The sequence below is a fragment of the Citrus sinensis genome, chromosome 5 (assembly GCF_022201045.2).
Source record: "Citrus sinensis cultivar Valencia sweet orange chromosome 5, DVS_A1.0, whole genome shotgun sequence".
NCBI classification, from domain to species: domain Eukaryota; kingdom Viridiplantae; phylum Streptophyta; class Magnoliopsida; order Sapindales; family Rutaceae; genus Citrus; species Citrus sinensis.
In genome coordinates, this window is record NC_068560.1 from 18,915,025 (window position 1) to 18,936,187 (window position 21,163).

Consider the following 21,163-nt stretch of genomic DNA (forward strand, 5'->3'; position numbering starts at 1 on the left):
ATGAAGATCAAGTATCAGAGATTCTGCTACTAAAAGAATATTACAGGTTTTAGAACAAGTGCACCTCTTTACCTGTCTGGGATCAGAGTTGATGAGCTGCTGTATTCACCTTGGATATAGAAGAAAAATTTTTATTGAGCAAAAGATCTCTGTTGACTAAAGAGGAATGTGAGTAACGAGTTGATGAGAGTAATAACAATGAATTTCCAAAAGAAGACGACTTGAGCATTAAGCACGCATCCCTTTTTCAATCAAATATTGGTACGTATGTACGTAGGGACCATTATGTGTATATGAAGTCTATTAGTTGCAATCAGAAGCCCTGGCCCAATTTAATTGACACTCGATTTTTGATAAGAAGAAGGCGAGGATAAGGACAAAGTCAATCAATCACCAACAGTAATTACTTTAATCTTTGTCAATCTACTTAAATTGTCGATCAACATGAAAATTGTTTAAATTGATATTTGTAAATCAATCAATTTTCTAGTTCCTATGATTATAACGTTTCACTTTCATATTGGATTTTATCTTTTCGAAAGTTTTCAAATATGAGTGTCAATAATTATTGAGACTCCAAGCCGTGCTCTCAAGATCGTGCTGACAAATCACTATTGACTACTTTATTTATGCATATTTCAAAGAAAAAAAAATTTTGGTTACTAATTATTAATGCACTTACGGAACTTTTGCATATCTACACAGCGATTTTAAATATTACTGGTAACTGCTGAGAAATGTGTGAGAAAGGAGTTGATGAGAGTAATAACAGCGACTTGCAAAAGGAAAAGACAGAATCATTCACCACTTTTTATATCATGTATTTGGTTACTGTTGCCCTGTCGACGCATGTATAAAATAACCGTATGTATTTTTTTGGCTTTTGCTTAACAATATGTGTGTGTATGTGTGTGTATATATATTTGCTGTTGAAAAAATTGGATTCAAATAAATTAAAATAAACTAGAGAGGAAGAGAAAGAAAGATTAGAGTTTTGGCTATTATCTGAAAGGTTTCAAGGGTATGAACGAAAAGTAACATTCTTTTTTAGAGACTATTTTAGAGAAGGGATGCAAATTAACAAATGCTAATAACAAGAACACAGAAGTTAACAATGAACAGTAACTTAAATCAAGAAAATTAAATGACAAGATTAAGACAAACAGGAGATATTTTTTCTTGGACGTTAAGAAATAACTGCTGTCAAGATCAAGTAGATTATGCTATTAATAGAAATTATCAAAGGATTTAGAACAAGTTCACCTCTTTAATTATCCGGGATCAGATAATTGATGAGCTTCTCTTTTTGGCCTTGAATATTTAAGAATAATTTTAATGAGCAAAAAGATCACTGGTAACTGCTGAAAAACAAGTGAGAAAAGAGTTGATGAGAATAATAACAATGAATTGAATAAGGAAAAGACTTAATCATGCACCCCTTTCATATCATGTATTTGCTTACTGTTGCCTTGTTGACGCATGTATAGAATAATTAGTGACTTCTTTCATGAAGAATTAAACTTGGAATGACCAAAAGACGAAGCTGCGGTGTATTGTTGGACCCAATTAAGTTGAAGAAAGCACCAGTTCACAACCTTACGTTTGGATATATTCTAAAGAAATAATTAAACAGCAAATCATCACATGCACTTTAATGATTTGATCTATTGTTTTCAAAAGAAATTGCAATTAACAGTTTTTGTCAAAAGTTTGCACTGCGTGAAACTAGTGTTAATATAATTAAAAAAATTAATTTCAGTATTACTTTTTACAATGTTAATTATTAGATTTATTTTAATAATATATTTATATTTATTATAAATATTTTAGTTAAATATTTGTGTTAAATAGAATTTATAATTAATATAATATATCTTAGGTATTAATAATATTATAATTATTCTATATGCTATTGAAAATAATTTAAATTTTTAGACGTTTATTTTCACATTAAGTTTCTATTTATTATAAAATTTAGTTTAATATAGTATAAGCTTGTAAAGTATTAAAATATTTTTTCATATTTTTTGAACATATTAAAATTATTTTAAAATATTTATATATATTAACATTAAAGTCAATTTTTTGAGTTAATAGAGCTAGTAGGTGTTATAGTAAAAAAGAGTTTCTTAGCATCTCTTATTGAAAATATATAGATCTATATAATCATTTTTTCAAAATATTGAGATGTAGTTATAAAAGAAAAAATAAATTAAAAAATTTTAAATTTTAATATGGCCATCGTAGGGTTAGAATCCCCGCTCCAACCCGATTTGGAGATGTGCTTGGTCTATTTATGTTTTGGAAAAAGAAAAACCAAAGAAAAAAAATACACACCCGACCAAATCAAGCAACTCATCAAATAAAAAATAAAAAAGGAAAGAAATTTAATGACTTGCATGCAATTTTGGATCTGAAATTAAAATTACATAAAAATTAAGGCTTACGTACCTTAATATTTACAGCTTATTTGATGGCCTGAACAAGCTTAAGCAGCATCAAAATGCTGTGGCTCCTCAAATGAGCCCAGACATGGTGCAAATGACAACATCGACTTGTTTGACAGCTCCAACAAGGCTACGATGATCAGAAAATGAGCCCTCAATCAACAAGCTAGGATTGGCTTCTCTATCCTCTTCTCCCCACAACCAGCGCCTTGCTCTTTGTCATTTTTCCTCTTGTTAGTTTTCTTCTACATATAATTATTACACTGGGAAGTATAATAATTATATAATTATTACGGCTTGTGCAAGTAACAGCAGCCAATGGGGAACTTCCACGGGTGCTAGAGGAGAGAGAAAGAGGTCCCAATGCAAGGTGATGGAAATGGGAAAGTTCGAAGCTGTTACTTTCAGCTTCTGTACCGTAGCCATGTCCCACGGGACAAGGCTAGAAGTTATCATGACCATAAACTTTTCTAATTTATTTTTTCCTTCCAAAAAGGGACAAGGATAAGTTTGGGAGAATGATTATATTTTTAATAAAAGAATTCTTTTTTATTATAATACTTTTTGTCTTTATTAATTTAAAAATATTGACTCTTATATTTTAATAAATATAAATATAATATTATAATAAAATATAACAATATATACAAATATTTAAAAAATTTTAAGATTTTAAGATTTTATTAAAATAAATTTTATAATAAATACAAATATATTATTAATATAATTATAATAACTTTCATTTAAAAAGTAATACTGCTATTAATTTTTTAAATTATATTACTCTACCAAAAAAATTAAACTGTTAAATTATATTGATATTTATTAAAAATTTTGCAATTAATTCTTATTATATTTTTAATTGGAATTTTTTCCTGAGATATAACAACAATTGCTGCAGTTTTTTCCCAAATAAAGATGGAGTTATAAATTATTTGTATAAGTGTCTGTGTGGAAACTAATGTGACATGAAATTAATAGTTGAATAACAATAATGAGGCTTTAGGCAATTTTTTTATGAGGTCTTCTTGCAATTTCAACACTTAAACAGACTTGTCCTTAATCCCAATTTATTTACCCCATTTGGGCCCCTTATGACAAACACATTCTTGTGGAATGAAAAACATCAGGAGAAGAAAATGTTTTATTATAATAGAAAAATGGCGAACTTTAAAAATGGTAAAAATCACATATCGCACAAGCGAAAATTTAGATTTACATTTTTTAATTCTCTCCGTGTCTCTCTTTCTCTTTTTCTTTTTTTAAATAAATGACGTGTAAAATTAGAAAAATCTTAGATACAAAATTTGGCGATGACCAAACAAAAATTGCAGGGGAAACCTTGATATCATTGAAATACTGATCATAGACATTACAGTATAAATAACTTGTGATCCCCTCAACTTGTAACACTTTAATCCATATTCTAACATTTGTATGTTTGTTAGGATTTTTATTATTGACATTACTGTATCAATAAAATTATAATTTATTCATATGGAATGAAAACATCAAGAAAGGACCTCTGATGTTTATTATAACAGAAAAAAGTGGTCCATAAGTCTATTTATTATTTTATTTATTCAATACAAATGGCCAACTGCAAAAATGGTAAAAATCACACAATGCACAAGTAAAATTTTAGAATTACATTTTTTATTTCTCTTTGAGTCTCTCTCTCTCTCTTTAAAACATAAACCTCAAAATTTGACAATCACCAAACAGAAAATATAGGGAAATGTAAAATTTGTATTAGAATATTGATCATAGGTACTATAATGAAAATGATTTGTTGTGGTTCATTCAACCTGTCACACTCTAAGCCATTTTCTAAAATTTGTAAGGTTTATAAGATTTTTATTATTGGCATCATTGTATCAATAATATTATAAATTATATATTCTATTGTAATGAAAATTTGTGTAATCTTAGGTATTTATTATATTAAATTGTGTGGATTAATTAAGAATATTTTTGGAGACAAGAGAAGTGTGTGTACGTAGGATTAATAATAAAAAATTTCTAAATAAAGGTGATTGCTTCATTGACAAGTACATATTTATATTCCTCCATTAGTAATTGGGTTGTAAACTCTGTTTGTAAAGTGAATATATTGTGGTAAGCGATGTGGGCAATATCAGATGCGAAATATTGAGAGATCATTAGCGCATATATTTATTGAAGACACATATAGTGGAAAGAGTGTAGATACGGCCGTAACAATGCGAAATGATTACTTTAGTTCTTTTGGGATGAATGGTCATTTATTGTGTTAATTTTAAACAATACAAAAAATAAGTAATGGTAACGAAAGACTAATTTGTAATATTGAAGCGTACGGGCTTAACTCAATCCAAAAATTAGTAAGTTAGCTCAAGAGTTAAGAGTTGTCCAAATCTTAAATGCTAAACCCAAGTTCAATACTCAATTGATGCGGGATGTTATTCCTAACACCTCCCGTCATGTGTAGGATTGGTAAAAACACTCGGGTTAGTCCCGCCTAGACCTACGGGCTTTATGCATGGCCCACATGATGAAGTTACGGAATTAACTTAAAATTTTGAAACTTACTATGAATGGCCTTGCTTAAAGACTTTTGCAACTTTAATTTATAACAAGTATGTATATATACACACACAAAAGTTTAGATTGCATTTGGATGACTTTTTTTATCAATTCAAACAATCCGAAATTTATCGGATTAATTCGAATTTGATCTGTATCCGATTTTGCCCGCCCCTACTATTTATAAGCCCAAGTGACTCTCTTTTACTAATTAATGAGGGAATTTTTTACCTTATATCCTTGCTGTGGCGTTAGACTACTGGTCATTTTGATTGTTTCCTACCTTCCATTTACGCCAGTTGTAACATTGTATTATTCACCACTTTAGCCATTTAAATAAAATTTTATTTTCATAAAAAATAAAATGACACCCTTAAAATTTAAAAAATAGTTATGTAGATCTCAAATTTTTAATAAAGAATGTCAATACCCCTTTTAACTACAAGATTCTTAGTAGATGATAACCAAAAACATTAACTTCAAAATTTTCACTAAAAGTAAATCTGATTGAAATAGTTTAAATTTTTCTAGTAGACTAATATGTATAACTTATATAATTAATTTCATTATTAATTTTTAAAATGTTAATTAATATATTTTTAATTTATTATAAAAAAATTAAATAAATCCTTATATTAGATAGATTTTACACTTAATGTAATACTTCTGATTTATTAATAATATTAAAATTATTTTATATGATATTCAAAATAATTTAAACTTTTATATATTTATTTTAATATTATGTCTATTTATTATAGTTTGGTTTAATATAATACGGGATTGTAAAATATTAAAATATTTTTCAATATCAAATTATTTTAATATGTATATATTATTACATTTATTTTAATATCACATTTATATTTATTATAAAATATAAAATTAAAGAGTATTGCAGTAAAGTAAAAAAAAAAAAAGTCTTATCATCCCGTATTCAGGATATGAGGTTCTACAAAATTATTTCCTCAAATGGGTGACCTTTCCTCATTTTCAAAAGAAAAAATAAAGTAAGAATAAGTCCAAGGTTTCAAAAACTTCTAGTCCTATCCCGGGACCTCCATTGTCTGCCACTATGACTAATGGAAATGACATTACAATTGATATTGCCTTTCGCAACATGACAAATTTTTGGTGGGATATGGGAGAATTGTCAAAAGATCACACCACGTGATATAACCATAATTGCTACAATTTTTTTTTTTTTAATAATGATGGGAGTTATAAATTATTTATATAAATTTGTGTAGAAACTAATGTAACATAAAAGAAGTAGCTGAATAACAATATTTGGTGCTTTAGGTAATTATTATATGAGCCTTTCTTTTATTTACCGACTTTAGTGCTTAAACAAACTTGTCCTCGATCTTAATTTACTTACCCCATTTAAGCCTATGATGACATAAACATATTCTTTTGTGACGAAAACATCAAGAGAAGACATCTCATGTTTTATTATAACATAAAAGAAGTGGTCCAAACGTCTATTCATTCTTTTATTTACTCAATATAAATGGCCAATTTTAAAAAATGATAAAAATCACACCACGCTCAACTGAAAATTTAGAATTACATTTTTTAATACTCTCTAGCCTCGCTCTCCTGCCCCCTTTTTTTTAAAAAATAAACCTTAGTCTAAAATTAGAAGAATTTTAGATATAAAATTTGACAATCGCTAAATAGAAAAGTAGGGGATTGAAAATAGAGGAGCTCTGTTATCATTGGAATATTGCTTATAGATCATATAATAACTTGTTGTGGTTCATTGTAGCACTCTGAGCCATATTCTAAAATTTATAGGTTTGTTAAGGCATTTATTATTGACATTATTGTGTCAATACTATTATAATTTATTCATTTTATTGTAATGATAATTTGTCTAGTCTTAGGTACTTATTATATTAAATTATGTAAATTAATTGAGAATACTTTTAGAGACAAAAGAAACACGTGTATGTAGGATTAATAATGGAAGAATTGTAAATGAAGGTAATTGCTTCATTGAGAGGCATATTAAATAATTATGGAGAGTTGCGCTATTTCGGAAGCATATATTTATACTTCCCTATCAGGATTTGGGGTAAGCGAAGTGCTTTATGTGTTGCAGTAAGCAATGTGGGCAATATCAGAGGCGAAATATTAAAAGATCATAACGCATATATTTGAGCCATTTATTTTGAAGACACATTTATTCTCATGCTTCCTCAACTGTTCTGAACTATTCTTCATTGTGGGCAGATTTACTTAAATACCCTTCTACCTAACAAAACTCGGTAGTTCTAACTGCACTCGCAGAGAATCTATAAAATTAAAAAAAAAAATTCATCCATGAAAAGCTTCGTAACAGAAAAACCGTCTTTCAAAAAAATAAAATAAAATAAAATAAAAACAGAAAAACCGACTCATTTATCTGCCAATGAACCAATCGGGACTCATTTAAAAAAGATTACAAAGCAAAAGTAAATGACTCAAATTGCATAGATATCTAGGAGCCGCATCAAAGGACAATGGTGTTAATTTGTCCGAGTAATAAATTCTCCTAGGTCAAAAGCAATTAACGATGAAAACTTTCTTCATTAATGTTCTGGCCTACGTAAAAAAAAAAGAAAAACCAACCCTAAGGTCAAAGCACAACGATAAGTTTAGAATTGGAGTTTTTAATTTTTTTTAAATAAATCAACGTGTATCAAAAATAGATAATAATTTTGGATAACTTTTTTTGATAAATATAGACATAAAATTTTAAAATCACCAAACAGAAAAATAGGGGAATTAAAACAGAGTCCCTGTTTATCCTCTATTTTGCTTGTTATTAAACAGGGAAATGAAAAGATCGCAAGCGATTTCTGTGTTGTATCTTCTCAATGCTGCATGCGTTCAAATTAAACCTTATATATGCTAGCAAGCTAGCTACTCTTCATGTAAGTTCTCGATAAGTCCAAATAATAGAATAATTGGAAAATGTTAAAATTCAGTAATTAATTATACATATTAATTTATTCAAAAATTATTATTATTATTAATTATTGTCAATAATATATTAATATACTAATTAATTGTAAAAAATTTTATCATTCATAACAATAATAATGATGATGATAATAATAATAATAATAATTCAAAATATATTAATTATTTAATAATAATAATAATAAATGTAAAATGTATAAATTGATTAGAATAGTTATATTAATAAATTATAAACATATATTAATTAATCATAATAATTTTTTAATTGAGGACAAAATAGACATTTTATAGTTTGTGAGGGGGCAAAATGGTCAATCTTGGGAATGGGGGATTGGTTCCCACCACCTTCCTTGGGAATCAATCTTCCATTCCTCATTTCTAAATTTGGGTGGCCCCATAATTCTGATTTGGATCCCTGCCTTCATCATTAATGATTTCGATTTCGGATTCCGATTCCCCAATCCAAGAAGTAAAGGCACCATTATTGTTAATCAGTTCAAACACACAAAGAGAATGTACCATGTAGCTAGGCATCAAGGTTGTGTGGCACAAGTAACCTTTTTCTTTTCTTTTTACTTTTCTTGTTTTCCTTAACAGATCAGAAGAAATTGGTGCCTTTGATACACTACAATGTAAATAAGTACTTGTGGTTCATTGAATCTGTAACACTCGGTGCCCTAAGGTTGCTTTTGAAAAAGGGCTTTTCTCACTAATCGCCAATATCCAAGTAAGTTTGTTTCATTTCAGAAGGTGCAAAGTTTCAAACTTGTTGTATTGGGATGTAACAAACTTTGACCTTATATGCCTACTGTGACGTTAGACTGTTCATTTTGATTGTTTCCTACCTTCCATTTACGCCACCGTAGCACTGTATTATTCACCATTTTAGCTGTTTAAATGGAATTTTATTTTTGTCAAAAGTAAAATGACACCATTAAAATTTAAAAAAATAATCATGTAGATCCCAAATTTTTAATAAAGAATACCAATATTCCCCTTGACTACAATACCCTTAGCAGGTGGTAATAAAAAAAATTGACTTAAAATTTTTTACGAAATGCAAATATTATTTAAATAATTTAAATTTTCCAATAGACTAATATATATAATTTAAATAATTAATTTTTAAATGTAAATTAATTTATTTGTATTTATAAAATATTTGTAATTATTTTAAAATTTTAACTAAATCCTTAGGTTAAATAGATTTTACAATTAATATAATATTTCTCATGTATTAATAATATTAAAATTATTTTATATGATATTGAAAATAACCTAAATTTTTATATATTTATTTGAACATTATGTCTCTATTTATTATAATTTGGTTTAATAGAATACGAGATTGTAACATATTAAAATTTTTAGATATTGAAATTATTTTAATATGTATATATTATTATATTTATTCTAATATCCTATTTATATTTATCATGTATATATTATTCTATTTATTCTAATATCCTATTTATATTTATCATAAATTATTAGAGTTAATTTTTTAGTTAACAAATTTAAAAAATATTATAATTAAAAAAAAGTCTTATTGTCCGTTATTCACGATATGAGGTTCTACAAAATTATTTCTCCAGACGGGTGTCCTTTTCTTATTTTCAAAAGGAAAAACAAGTTCAGGGCCTCAGGGGTTTCAAAAAATTCTGGTCCTATCTACCACTATGACTAATGGAAAATGACATTGCAATTGACATTGTTTTTCGCAATATGACAGATTATTGGAGGGATATGGGAGAATTGTCAAACGTTCACACCACATGAGAGCTTTAGATGGGATAGGGGAGGATTGTCAAGAGTTCACACCACGAGAAACTAATGATAGGCCTAATTTTGTTGTCAGTTCTTTATTTATTTATTTTATTTATTTCATATATTATTATTTTTGTAAAGGTATAAAAGTAAAGTAAAATACTAGGGGTGCTGTTAAGTTACAACTGATATAACTTGCAATTTTTTCAAAAATAATGTAAAAAATTTAATAGGTGTTGGGACCCACATATTTTTTAAGAGACTTAAGTTACAGCAGTTGTAAAATTTAATAGGTGTTGGGACCCACATATTTTTTAAGAGACTTAAGTTACAGCAGTTGTAACTTAACAAAATCTAAATATTAGACAATAATGCATATTAATAATGCATATAATTTGGGTTTGATTTTTAAAAGATTATTTGAGTACCACCTATCCTTATGATATTAATGTGATTATATCTTAATATTAAATAATCAAAATTTGTTTAATTATTATTTGTATTTCATACATTACATATTAGATTTGTTGAATTTTAAGTTGTTGCTAATAAATATTTATGTTGTCAAAGTCAAATTCAATAGCTACAAAAGCAGAGATAATGGTTTTGTATATAGTTTTTAAGAATGCAAGAATAAGCTGGATAATTGACATAAATTCTAATGATTAAAAGAGCAACTATCCCTTAAGTTATAATGTCAATTTCTTTAATTAGATTTTTTTTTTCATGTGATATAACCACAATTGCTACAATTTTTTTATAATCATAATGGGAGTTATAAATTATTTATATAAAATTTGAGTTGAAACTAATGTAACCTAAAAGTGGTTGCTAAATAACAATATTTGAAACTTTAGGTAGTTTTCATGAGTCCTTTTTATATTCAGCAACTTGAATTGGGGGAAATCCCACTTGAATTGGCATTTGATTTTGGTGATGTTGCTTTTGGTTTATGGTGGCTTTACAGTGGCGGAAGACTGGATTTACGGTTGCCGACTGCTAGGGATTATGGTGGTGGTGTAAATTGACGGAAAAAGAAGGTGTTTTGGTGGCGGCGCTTGTAGGAAGCACTGGTGGATTGTTGTTTCGTGTAGTGACAGCAGGCGGCGATCAAGGGCTGAAGTTGGTCAGTTTTTGGTCAACAGAGGCCAGCGAGTTTGTTGGTGGAGGTGGCTGGTGGAGAAAGTGGCTGAATGGTGGTGGGTTGCTTGGTGGAGCCGCCGGTTTGTGTTGGTGATTTGTGGCTGTTCAAGCAGCGGTTGAGGCAGCAATGACCAAGGCTTGGTCGATGGTGGCTAGTCAGGTTTATGGTGGTGTTGGCTGGCTGATCGGCGGTGGAGGTTGATGTGACGGGTAGGGTTTTCAAATTTGTAAATATTTTTTTTGATGGATTTGGTTTGGATAGGTATAGTGTATCTAGGAAAGATGAACGATTCGCACAGAATCGCTTTGATACCAATAGATGGAGCGAGGCGTAGCGGAAGCGGAATTGATAGGGTGAAATACTAGATATCGTTTTAGTACTAGATCAAGCTAACGCGATTAGCTTATGCTCTAATCGAAGTATGATTAGATATCGTTCTAATCCAAATGACTCAATGAGATTTTTAATAATGCGTAATACGAAATTAAATGACACTCTAATCCAAACGACTCTACAAGAGAGATTTTGATAAATAATCCTAGAGGAAATTATAAAAGAGGGGTTTTATTGATAATTGAACTTGAAGTTCTGAAAACAATGACAAGACATCTTTATTTTTTTTATTACAGACATCTTTATTTATAATAAAAGAAACCCGCTTTCCTAAGTTAACCTAAAAAGAAAATTTAAATCATAATTATAATGGAAATAAAAGATTAAGATACATACCATAATTGACTAAACTAAAATAGAAAATCATAAAATAATAAATATTCTAGAATTATAAATTATCTAAAATAACGTTAATTAACTTCCTAAATCACTTCTTTGGTGTGAACCATTTTGCATCCAACCTCGCTTTAAAGATTTGAACCAACATTACCAACAACAATGTATCAAATTCCAATCTAACTTAAGATCCTGATACATCTACCAATGTCCTTGTTTGATTAGACAATAATGAATCTATCTCATCACTTGTTACCTCTTTCTTGAAGGCTGCATCTGTTGAAGTGATAGCCTCGCTTAGAGTTTAAAGATCTTCTTCCATGTTAAATAAAATGGGCATTTGATTAAAAAACTTTATCTCTATCTCCTTCTCAAATAGCGACAACTATCCAAAGGGAAAAAAAATTAGAAAAGTCCATGGATCACAATAATTTATGGTCCGTCCCCAGACCCCATTATCTGCCACTATCAATGATGAAAATGAAAATAAATGGCATCTTCCCAAAATGGTGAAAGATTTTTGGGGGATATGGGGGAATTGTCAAAAGTTCACACAACGCGAAACAAGTGTTACATCCAATTTTATTTTGTCATATAATGATAATATCAAATAATGACACCCATCCAAAAGTATGATGGGTCTTCCAAAATTTTGAAAATGTCGTCAACATTTAATCTTCAATACTAAAGAAGATGAAATGCCCAAAAATGACATGCAGGACCCACTCAGAGACTAAATGGCCCTGACCACATGTAACAAACTTTGACCTTATGTACTTACTGAGGTGTTAGACTGTTGGTCATTTTGATTACTTTTTACCTTCCATTTACGCCATTGTAGCATTGTACTATTCACCATTTTAGCTGTTTAAATGAAATTATTATTTTTTTCCAAAAATAAAATGACACCATTAAAATTTTAGAAAATAGCCATGTAGACCCCAAAATGAAATTGTTATTTTTTTCCATTTTAGCTGTTTAAATGAAATTGTTATTTTTTCCAAAAATAAAATGACACCCTTAAATTTTTTAGAAAAATAGCATGTAGACCCCAAAATTTTAATAAAGAACACTAATATCCTTTTTGACTATAGTACTCTTAGTAGATGGTAACCAAAAAAAAAAATGACTGCAAAATTTTTTTACTAAATGTTAATATGATTTAAATAGTTTAAATTTTCTAGTAGACTAGTATGTATAATTTAAATAATTAATTTTTAAAATGTAATTTAATATATTTATTTTAATAATATATTTATTATAAAAATTTTAAACAAATCCTTGGGTTAAATAGATTTTATAATTAATATAATATTTCTCATGTTTTAATAATATTAAAATTATTTTATATGATATTGAAAATAATTAAAAATTTTATAGATTTATTTGAATATTATGTCTCTATTTATTATAATTTGGTTTAATAGAATACGAGATTGTAAAATATTAAAATATTTTTAGGTATTGAAATTATTTTAATATGTACATATTATTATATTTATTTTAATATCGTGCTTATATTTATTATAAAATATTAAAATTAAAATTTTTAGTTAATAAATTTAAAAAATATTATAATTAAAAAAAAGAGTCTTATTGTCTGTTATTCACGATATGAGGTTCTACAAAATTATTTTCAAAAGGAAAAATAAGTCCAGGGGTTTCAACAAATTCTAGTCCTATCTGCCACTATGACTAATGGAAACGACATTGCAATTGACATTGCTTTTCGCAATATGACAAATTTTTGGAGGGATATGGGAGAATCGTCAAATATTCACACTACGCAGGAGTTTTGGATGGGATCAGGGAGGATTGTCCAGAGTTCACACCATGAGAAACCAATGATAGCCCTAATTTTGCTGTCAGTTCTTTGTTTATTTATTTTATTTATTTCATACATTGTTGTCTTGTTGGCATTGTTTTGTAAAGATATAAAAGTAAAGTAAAATATTAGGGGAAGTAAAGTAAAATATTGGAGGTGCTGCTAAGTTATAGCTGCTGTAATTTACAGTTCCTTCAAAAATAATGTAAAAAATTTAACACTTGGTAGGACCCACATTATGTTTGAAGAGGCCGTAAGTTATAGCAGTTGTAAATTAGTAAAATCCAAATATCAGACAATAGTGCACATTAACAATGCATATAATTTGGGTTTGATTTTTAAAAAAATTATGTGAGTGTTACCTATCCTTAAGATATTAATGATAATATATTTTAATATTAAATAATCAAAATCTGTTTAATCATAATATGTAATTCATACATTGCATGTTAGATTTGTTTGGATTTTAAGTTGTTGCTAATAAATATTTATGTTGTGAAAGTCGAATTCAATAGCTACAAAAGCAGAGATAATGGTATTTTATATAGTTTTTAAGAATACAATGATAAGACCATAACGCATGAGATAATGGTATTTTATATTAAAAGACCATAACACATGTATTTGAGCCATTTATATTGAGGACACATATAGAGCGAAGAGTGCAGATCCGGCCGTAAACTATTGTGAAGCTTTCCTCAAGTATTCTCATGCACACAGACCTTATCTGGTCAAGTTTTCTGATTCAATATAATCAATTTTCGAGCAGTACTGACGACAGCTTCTCTGTAAAGCTCTTCAACCACAAGCATTTCTACAAGGCAAAAGACTAGGACGTGTCGGAATGAATATCAATAAGGGAATGTCTTATGAATTTAGTTTATATCCTAATATTAGACAATCAATAAATATTGGATGCAATCTAAGGGCTAACATTTGATTGATCATTATACGAAAAAAAAAGGTACAAAAATACAAAACAGAGCTGATTGATGGCCTCTCACAGTCAGTTATATGACAAAGTAGCCACCACAACAAACTTGAACTTGGCTGGAGGTCTCATTAGCAGTATACCTCAGAAATTAAGACAGACTTTAAAATGCAAACTTATGGAGCAATTTAAGCACTGAAACTAATAACAGTACGGTATTAGCAATTGACCTCTGCTTTTTGCTTGGACAAAGGTTCTCATCAAAAGGGACTCATTAGTTGCCCTTGCCTCACACGATTGGATGCTAAGGGGGAAAAGGAAGTTTGAATTAGTCAATCTCATTTCTAATGGCATTCACAGAGAACCTATAAAACAAAAAAATAAATAAAAATTTTCATGCATGAAAAGCTTAGTAACGGAAAAACCGACTCTTTTATCTGCCACCGACCTAATCCGGACTCATTTAATTAAAAAAGAATTCAAAGCAAAACTAAAAGACACAAATTGCATACAGGTCTAGGAGCCATATCAAAGGTGTTATATAACTTGTCCAATTAATAAATTCTCTTAGAGGTCATACTGTGCTCACTCATTTCCAAAGCAATTAATGATAAGAACTTTCATCATTAATGGATATGGCCAGTGTAGAAAAAATGAAAAACCCCTCCAAGATTAAAGCACAAGGATAAGTTTAGAATTACACTTTTTAAATTTTGGTTAATAAATAAACGTCTATATGAAAATAGAAAATCGTCTTGGAATAACTTTTTTTTTTTTAAATGAGTGTAGAATTTTAAAATCGCGAAACCGAAAAGAAAAACAGGGGAATGAAAACAGAGCCCGCGTTTCTCCTCTGTTTTGTTTTTATTGTTATCAAACAGGGGAATGAAAAGAGTGCCCTGTTTCTCCTGTATTTTTATTTTTTTATTACTAAACAGGGGAATGAAGAGATCAGCTCTTGTCGCAAATTTTTGTGTCTACCTTACTGCCTCCTAAATGCAGTCGACTGTAACTATATCCGCGGTCCCTAGTACTTAGAAGTAAATGCTCTTGGAATTTCTATTATAGTACAAATAGCTCTACAGATTTGATGTTTCCCGTTCCAATAGCTCGTCCGATACCATTAACATGTTCATCTCTCTATAGATTGATGTTGACATGGCTTTCCTTGTACAGGTATGTATGATTGTTTTTTTGCACTTCTAAATGGACACTATTTGAAAAGCTTAAAATTAGGGATGAAAAATTGGTCTATCCAAATTGGATATCCATATATCTAATCTAATTGGATTGGATATATTTTTAGATATGGATATAAATATTTTTAAAAATATCCAATTAGATATTAGATGGGTATGGATATTTAATGGATATCCAAAATCCAATTAATTTATCCATTTAAAGTTAAAAAAATTTATATTGTTAAACTAAAATGAAAAAAAACAACAAAATCTAATTTCCTCTTATATTAACTAGTGAAGAATTTAAATTCCTCTTATATTAAAAACTAAAGCTTCCAAAATGACCCTTTAATTTTTTAACTTATTTAATGCCATTAATAATTATTATTTTATTTTATTAATTTAATATTATAAATTGACCTCCACCGGAAAGCCGCCGGACTACTGCTGGACATCACCGGAAGGTCGTCGGACCACCGTCGGCTTCGCTAGAAAGTTGTCGGACCTCTGCCGGACTTTGTCAGACCTTCGTCGCGTATATATATACTCCACTCCCTCGAGAGCAGGATGCCGGCCGAGATGGAGCTGGGAGCCAACCTATACTTTCCTGGGGCTTGCCTTGCCCCAACATCTAAATAAAAGGCGGGCGCCGAAAAGGAACCCTCTTCAAGAAAGCTTTGCTTGGTAGGCGCTGCCTACTCACTTGGACAATGCTCTGAACACGAAAGTATGCAGTTCCGCCCCCTTCTCTCATGCTGAGTCACAGGCAGCGCCTCGGAAAGCACGGACGAGCCACGTGCAGGGAAACTTGCTTAATAGCCAAATTTGATATTGGAATTTTACTATTTTATATTATTATTTTTATATAATAAAAATAAAAATATACATGGATATCCATGGATCTCCATATCTATATGGATAAAATCTATATCCATATCCAATATTAAATACTAGATGTGTTTTTGTCCTTTTATCCACGTGCTTCTATAAAATTGAATTACTACCACATAGAATGTCAATTAAATTTGGAAACAACATTATTTATCACTGAAAAACAACTTAACTTCTACCATCAAATAAAAATCCTTGTGTGTGTGTGTGTTTTTTTTAATGAAATAGCCAATTAAATAATATAACCTGTAAAATCATACTAATTTCAGATGTGGGCAAATTTGACAAATTATCAAACAGATCTAAACTCATGGGTTTGAAACATTTCCAAGAAGATATCTTTTTTACTTCCTCTAGAACTATTATTTAATAAACCTTTTTTTAATTCAAAAGTGAACCAATAAATATAATAATTTTCTTTATACAGAATAGCGCAAAAATTTATAATGTTAAATAATAAACTTTTTTAAATAGATAAAGAATTTAATTTTTTTTCTTGGAAAAACTAATAATAAATTAACAATTAGATAATACTATTAATTAGAGATCTTTAATATTAAGGTTATCAAATATAGAATGTGTGTAAAAATTCTTAATTATAAGATGATTACTAACTAAAAAGAGGCCTAAAAAAGAAGATTTGCCATTATAAGTAATACCAAAAATAAAAAGGGAGACTTCCTAATTGTTTAATTGTTAAAAAAGAGGATTTGCTATTATAGGCCTAATTTGTCTATGCTTAAAACCGTTCCTGGATGTAAAAAATAAAAATTATTGTTAAATTTCTGACTAATAAGATCATTGAAAGTATTCAAAGGACCTGAACTTATAGGAAAGCCATGATAAACTATACCACGTTGCAAGTGAGCTCATATCTTCATCCCTTGATCTGCCATCGGCATTTCTCTTCCACTCACTATACCATCCTTTTCAATCGCTTTTTATTGATCATAAGAGACCATGTGGCCCACGTTATTTTTTTTTTTGGATCCGTAACCCAAAGCTGGCCCAAGTTCTGATTCCAGAATCATTTGTCTACAAAGTGACCTCATTCCGGCAATTGGTTTATGCTAATAGCACGTGCAATTTTCATTTTCTTCTTTTTATTAATTAATTTCATCATTATTATTTGCTTATTATTTTAAATTAATTAATTAAATTGTATTAATGAAATTAGTCATTCATTTTCTTTTCTCTTTCAATGCACAAAGCCAAACAACCATTCTTGCTTCAAATACCGAAGAGCTCCTGGCTACGGCCGTCAATGCTTCTATATTTACGTGCTGCATCACTCTTAGCGAAAGCTTGAATGAATGATTAAAGACAAAAGCTTATATAAAAGCAGATGCCGGAGGCAGTCAAAAAGCATTTGAGAGAGAAGCTAAACAGCAAATCATCAAACGCACTTCAATGACTTTGATTTTGATTTTTTTGTTTCAAAAGAAGTAGAAAAGTCCATGGGTCACGATAACTGCTTGTCCTATGCCGTGACCTCATTGTCCGCTGCTAGTGTCAAATAGATTAATCTTTTTAGTAGATTAATATAATTTATAATTTTAATTTCAGTATTAATTTTTAAAATGTTAGTTGTTATATTTATTTTAATAATATATCTATTTTTAGTATAAAAACTTTAAATAAATATTTAGATTAAATAGAATTTATAATTGATATAATATATCTCATGTATTAATGATATTTAAATTATTTTAAATAATATTAAGCCTAACTTAAAATTTTATATATTTATTTTAATGTTATGTTTCTATATATTATAAAATTTAGTTTAATATAATATAAGATTGCAAAGTATTCAAATGTTTTTTAAATATTGAAATTATTATAAAATGTATATACTGTTACATTTTTAACATTGAAGTCAATCTTTTTTAAGTTAATAGAGTGAAAAGATATTATAATAAAAGGCTACGTAATCTTTCACTTGCACATATTCTGTACTCTCTGGAGCACGACAGTAGGAAACATGATTACAGATGTTAAATTCGCCTTTTTTCACAAGTTTATCAGCTTCGTTTGCGGGCTCTGCTGCTTGTTTACCAAGCTTGTAACAAGAAATCAAATTTGGGCACAACCCTTTGAAGCAGAACATCTTAGCTCTATCTTTATCATCAATGATGGATTTTGCAACCCCTTCACTGAATTCAGCAACTCTATTTAGCCAGTCTCAGACACCCTTATAAATCTCATCTCCTTGTAGAGTAGCCTCTCTAACCAGCATTTGCACCCTTTCTCTTATATATTCCAGCTCCACTCGATCTTTTAGCCCATCTATGTAGCTCTGGTACTCGAACACATAAGATATGTGCCGCATATATAATCGGTTCGAATAATGCTTTTGAACCTTGTGATACAATGCTGGAAAAAGCAGGAGACACCCTTCTGCAGCCATTGCCTGTTGCTTAACAATATATATGTATAAATACAAGTGTCAAACAAAGAAATACAAATAAATTAAAATGAACTAGAGGGAAAGATAGAGAATGAAAAGACTGCAAACAATATTGCGATATTGATCTTGAACCAACTAATAATTAAATAGAGAATTTATTTTTCTTTCTTAAGGATCAGAGGTTTTGCTATTAACAGAAAGGTACTTCGAGGGTCTGAATAAAAAACCAACCATAAATTATCAAAAGCTAGTAAGAACACAGACGTAAACAATGAACAATTACTTAAGCAAAACAGACCATGATACAAAGCAAATTTAATAAAATGACAAAGAAAGAAAGAAAGAAAGAAAGAAAATACAACAAACAGTATTGAAGTGTTGATCATGAGCCAACTGATATTTAAACATTTTTTTTTTTTAATTTTTAGTCTTTTGCTAAAGGATTAGAGTTTTTGTTATTAATAGAAAGGTTTTAAAGACTTGACATTACTAGAAAAGTACTAAATAATGACAGAAATTTTATAACATATATCGTTATGTCACGAATGTGTCATGAAAATATGATAGGTTCGTGATATATATTCATATGCACAAAGTATATGACATATTCATGACTTATAACTTAACCATCGTAAATAAATGATACATATAAGTCATGCTTAAGTTTTGTGAACTTATAAAATTGTAAAACCATGCCGTTTAAATTAACGACACCGTTTTGTATAACTTAAAACCCATTAACACTTGCAGCCAAATTTTGGCTAAGCGTTGAATTAATCCCTCTCTCCACTGGCCACTGCAACCTAAAATAATTTTTCACTTTACTAACCCAAAAGCTTTCCTCTGTTTCAACTAAGCGAAAATTTACATATTAAAGCCTGGCTCAAATTCCTTTTTTCAATCGAAATAAGACGTAGCCACAAAACCCTAATTCACCACACCAATTTATCTCTGCCCGGTATTCATTTAAACCCTACCTCGCGGTTCAATGTCATTCAATACGATTGCAGATGCCGTTTCAACTTGTCATTTAGTTAGCGCCATCCAGTTCTCTATGGTAAGCCTTAACCCTAACAACTAATCGACTGTAGTAGCACATTGCTTGTTAGGAGTGGGGATACATTATTTGAATATATGAATTGGGTGATGTTAGTGATTCATTCCCCTATTTGTCGTGAATTGAGATTTGTGTATAATGCTCGTAAGATTGCTAAAAATTTCATATTTTGTATTGTTCCAGTTGAATTTCTTGCTTGTGGAAGATAGAACAAAAGTTCAATTTCATGTTGATTTAATTCTTCTTTTTCTTCTTTTTATTTTTCTTCTTTATAGTCACGCTCTGGCTTTGGTGCTATGCTTAGTGCAGTTTATGGTTTCAAGATTAAGTCATGTTTATTTGATGGCATCGATTCCATCGTTGAGGATTGGATTGTTGATCAAATGCACATAGTAAGCTCTTCTTATTTTATCTCAATTTTAATTTTCTTTTATTATCTGCCTCTACCTGAAAATGGCCGTGTTTTACTAGTAAGCATAGACCTTGTTTATTTAATTGATATTTTAATTTTATGTATAAGAATGGAGGTTTATTTTGGAAAAAAAAGAAATAAAAAAACAGACTCTGTTGAAGCTAATTAGTACTGAATTTTTTTTGGTGGTGCGACCAGAGGTGGAAACAGGGTATGAAAATGTGTTACTGGTGAGGTTGCTGCTTAAGATGAGAATGCATTCTTTTCAAAAATCCTTGGTAGGTGTGATCTAATTATATTTGATGGAATATTAAATGGCTAAAAATCTGTCATACGTTCAAACTTTGTTTGTGTTTAGAAGAATGGTGTTGACTGTATATTCGTTTGGAAGAATGGTGTTGATTGTATATTCATTTGCTTAGCCTTTTGACAGATGGATTTGGAACTGACGATAAATGCGATTCAATTTACAAGGTTTTCGAGGGGCTCACAGTGGAAGGGATATTGAAGAACTGGTCTAAGCTAAAGCCTATGATTGTGAAAGATTGGAGTGAGAATATAGATGCTCGTTTAAATCTTTTTGGCAAGGTCAGAGATGAATGGATAGATAAGGATTTATTTGACAACTTGGACTGGTGCTAATAGGTATTTTAAGCAAGCTTTTTGAGATAACACTGAGCAAGTTATACTACTATTTTGCACATGATGATCAAAACTCTCGAAAAGTAAAATAAAATAAAGTATTAACTTTTACTTTCATCTTTTGCATAGCAATCAATGTGGTGCTTGTTCTGTGACAACTTTGATAATCTACTTAATTACTGGTTAGCATTT

The 21,163-nt window shown here is 29.3% G+C and overlaps 2 protein-coding genes across 35 annotated transcripts in view; one reads left to right on the forward strand and one right to left on the reverse strand.

Annotated features, from left to right (window-relative positions):
• Window positions 1-2,710, reverse strand: part of LOC102617357 (disease resistance protein At4g27190-like) — a 123,777-nt gene extending 121,067 nt beyond the window's left edge. For 2 of the 9 annotated variants that reach the window (XM_052441599.1, XM_052441601.1), the window contains exons 1-2: window positions 2,452-2,710; window positions 1,264-1,358 (exon numbers count right to left, since the gene is read on the reverse strand). The gene's annotated coding sequence lies outside the window, so the exon portion shown is untranslated. Of the gene's footprint in view, window positions 1-72; window positions 156-1,263; window positions 1,362-2,451 lie in introns of those variants that run through there. The other 7 variants (XM_052441596.1, XM_052441600.1, XM_052441597.1 and 4 more) reach the window with 5 other exon arrangements.
• The window catches only part of LOC102627538 (protein ENHANCED DISEASE RESISTANCE 2-like), a 109,010-nt gene that overhangs the window by 10,386 nt on the left and 77,461 nt on the right, over window positions 1-21,163 (forward strand). For 3 of the 26 annotated variants that reach the window (XM_052441666.1, XM_052441667.1, XM_052441644.1), the window contains exons 1-4: window positions 19,650-19,917; window positions 20,193-20,309; window positions 20,528-20,607; window positions 20,804-20,974. The exons of 1 other annotated variant lie outside the window; for it this stretch is intronic. The gene's annotated coding sequence lies outside the window, so the exon portion shown is untranslated. Of the gene's footprint in view, window positions 1-19,633; window positions 19,918-20,192; window positions 20,310-20,527; window positions 20,608-20,751; window positions 20,975-21,163 lie in introns of those variants that run through there. 22 more of the 26 variants (XR_008054833.1, XM_052441646.1, XM_052441645.1 and 19 more) reach the window with 21 other exon arrangements.